Below are 3,917 nucleotides of genomic sequence, written 5' to 3' on the forward strand. Positions count from 1 at the left end.
GCCAGGCGAAATTGCAGAAGGGAACCGTCAGGCAGACTCCCTTGCAACCCCAGCAGAACAAGCACGCCTTCCTGACATCTTCCAACAAGCAAAGCTGAGCCACCAGCAGTATCATCAGAATACACCAGGTCTAATGCGTCAGTTCCAGCTAACACGGAGTCAGGCTCGAGCCATTGTGGCCACCTGTCCCAACTGTCAGCTGCACACCATGCCCTCAATAGGCATGGGGGTAAACCCCCGAGGTCTTGGCAGTTGTGAGGTATGGCAAACAGACATCACACACATTCCTAGTTTTGGTCGCCTCAAATATGTTCATGTAAGCATCGACACATATTCAGGTGCAGTCTATGCCTCTGCCCATGCAGGAGAAAGGGCTATGCATGCCAAACAACACCTAGTGCAAGCCTTTTCAGTGTTGGGGATCCCTAAGGAAATCAAAACTGATCAGGGCGCAGCGTATAAGTCCAAGGAGTTCCTGGAATTCGTCCAGCAGTGGGGAGTGGAACATAAAACTGGCACCTCCCACTCCCCCACAGGCCAAGGTATAGTGGAGAGAGCCAATCAGACGCTCAAGCAGGTTTTGGCTAAACAGAGCAGTTCAACTGTGTGGATGTCTCCACAGCAGAAGCTCTGCAAAGCCATGTTTACTATCAATTTCCTAAATTGTTCATTTGAAAACATGAGTCCACCTGTGGTACGTCACTTTAACAGTAGCAAACAATTCAAGTTATCCCAACATCCTCCAGTTTTGATTAGGGACCCAGAAACCTGGGAAATCAAAGGTCCCTATGAGCTTGTTACCTGGGGGCGTGGCTATGCGTGTGTATCCACTCCCTCAGGCCCTCGGTGGATTCCCCAAAAGTGGGTGAAACCATTTGTTCCCAAACATCCTGCTCCAACTGAAGAGAACGAGGAGCAAGTAGCAGTGGCTTCAAAAAGAAGACGCCGCAGAAAAAAGGGAAAAGAAATCCTCATAGAAGGTGGCATTCCGGCAAATAGAGACTTTTAATAGGTTTTATAATGTTTGTTTTTCCTTCTAGAGAAAACCTTCTCTTCTCTCAGTCCCGTGATGAACCCCATCCAAGCTGTCTTCCTGCTAACACTGAACAGTCTAGCAGCTGCATGGATTGTCCCTCAGCCACGTCAGAACATCTAGGTGACCCTGGCACAGACGCTCCAACAAGAAAATAGATTTTCTCTTGCTACTACACGGACATGAGTGCCAGGAATTTGAAGGACTTGGCTGTATGGACCTGACCTCGAGAGCTCCTAACATCCATGCTGCCCTCCGAAACATGAACAACTTAATCGGACAAGTAAAGCAAGAATCTGAAGATTGGTTCAATGGACTGTTCAAAGGCTGGGGACTCACAGGGTGGTGGACATCTATAGTCAAAACAATTGTGTTAATTTTTGTTATTCTTTTCCTTGTAATAATGGCATTTGGGTTCCTACGTCACTTGGTTTTCAAGGCTATTCATAGCCTCATTCCCTCTACCTCAGTAGTCAATCACATAGAAATGAAAGACTTGAAACAATCTAACCCTCCCGCCAGCTACAAGTGGTGGGCAAAATCGTAATTTGAATGATACCAATATCCTTCTTTCAACTTTGTTAAACAAAAAACGGGGAGATGTTGCATTCCCTAGATACATTGTAAATGATACATCCCGTGACCCCTGCTGTGCCCTGTATCTTGGTCCCTCTCCCCTCCTGGCCACACAGAGCTGGCTGGGATCCAATTTCTCCCCGCCCCCCCTTTCCAGACCCTAGAAAAGGTCAGGACCCACTGACCTCGCTCTCTTTCCCGCATTTTTTCCCCCACTCTTTCCCGCACTTTTTTCCCCACTCTTTTCCCGTTCTCTCTTTTTTCCCCCCTCTCTTTTCCCTTCCCTTTTCACTCACTACCCACGAGAAATAAACCTGTAACTTTATCAGGGGAAAGAGCCTCTTTTGATATCTTATCTACGTCTTTGTGGCTAAGGCCCAGAGGAATATCATCCCAACACCTGAGCTAGACAGGTGGAAGGTGAAAGATTCTGTTATAGGCCGGAAAGAAGCAGTAACATCCATAGTGTGACATGGTTGCCTTGATTCCAAGAGGTTCTGCTGGGTCACACTGGACCCTTGGCTCCGTGAGGTTCCGTGGTATCGCCATGGTTTCCCTGGATCCGCAGTAGCACTATGGACCATAGGTTTCATGCAGCTTTGCTGTGCCACAGTGGCTCCTTGGTTCCATCAAGTGCCACTGTGTAACAAGGGAATCTTGGTCCCATGAGGTTCTGGACTGTCACAATGCTGTCCTTGGTTCTGGACTCTAACAACGGACCCTTGGTTCCACGAGGTTCCATTACGTCACAATGCTCTCCTTGGTTCCACAAGGCCTTGCTTTGTCACAATGGACCCTTGGTTCCATGAGCTTCCGTAGTGTAACCGTGGTCTCCTGGGATCTGCATTGTCACAATGGACAATTGGTTGCATGGGAGCCTGCTGTGTCACAAGAGAGCCTTAGTTCCATGACGTTCTGGACTGTCACAGTGGTCTCCCTGCTTCAACGAGGCCCTGGAGTGTCACAAGGGCTGCTTGGTTCTGTGAGCTTCCACAACGTCCCAATGGTCTCCTTGTTTCTGCAGTGTCATAGTGGACTCTTGGTTCCATTAGGTTCTCTAAATGTCACAGGTCTCCCTGGTTCCATGTGGCCCTGCTGTGTCACCACAGCCCCTTGGTTCCAGGAGTTTCTGGGCTGTCAGCAGTGGTTCCTTTTCTTCCAATCAGGCACCGCTGTGTCACACTGCACCCTGGCTTCCATGAAGTTCTTCAGTGTCACAGTGGCCCCTTGGATCCATGCGGTCCCATAGTGTCACCATGGTCTCCTTGGATCTGCATTGTCATAAGGGACCATTGGTTCCACGTGGCCCGGCTGTGTCACAGTGATGTGGATTCCGTAATTGCCTTCAGCGTCACAATGGAGCCTTGTTTCTGTGAGGCTCTCAACTGTCACAATTGTCTCCTTGGTTCCATCAGCCCCCGCTGTGTCACAAGGGTCCCCTTGGTTCCATGAGCACACCAAAGCTTTGCATAAACATTGAGCAGCACCTGCTTAACACACCTGGGAACATCTGTCTGCATTCAAAAGACAGGTCACAGCTGAGAAAGGCACCAGCAGCTTCCATCTGCAACAGAGATGCAGGGAAAGGACAAGGACAGAGAATTCAGCTGCAAGACTCCGAGAATTCTGCATCCAGACATCATTTCTGGTCCCACTGTCCCTAGTAGAAAGGTGTCATCATTCCAGGCAGCCTGTACTCAGCATGTGCTTCTACAGTGGGGATTTGTCGTTTAGGAAACCTGCTCAGGCTTTTCCCTTCTTTCCTCACAAACAGGAATACTTGTCCCGGGCCTGGATGCAGGCAGAGCCCTGAGGAGAGCACGTGCGACATGGTGCAGTGGGCAGGGACAGCCAGCTGCAGAGTTCAGGGGGAAGGGCTTCTGGTGCAGGGCCAGGGATGTCAGTCCCAGCTGGGCCACGTCAGACACGGTGAGGCTGGGCTTGGGGAGCAGCTTGTCCAAACAGGGTCAGCCTGCAAGGGGCTCATTCTTCTGTGGGCCCACGCCTCCTAAGGAGACGTTCAGCATCAAGATCACCTGGGGAATGCCTAAGTTGCTTCTTCTTGGAACTGAAAAAGAAAAATTACTCCCTTTTATAACACTGAAAATCGTGAGCTGTACCTTGAAATCTTCCTCCTTAAGAGAACTCCAAAGTGACTCCAAGCAGCTGCACAAGGCCTGGAGACTGGAAGACATTGGAAAGAAGACAAAGAGCTCCTGAGGGTTTTCTGTATTTTAATGATCCCCAACGGTGGATTTGGGGCTGAGTCCAGGAGCCCCAGGCACTGAGAGAAGGTTGAAGAAGCTGC

Source organism: Sturnus vulgaris, unplaced genomic scaffold, assembly GCF_052056855.1.
Source record: "Sturnus vulgaris isolate bStuVul1 unplaced genomic scaffold, bStuVul1.hap1 Scaffold_212, whole genome shotgun sequence".
NCBI lineage: Eukaryota > Metazoa > Chordata > Aves > Passeriformes > Sturnidae > Sturnus > Sturnus vulgaris.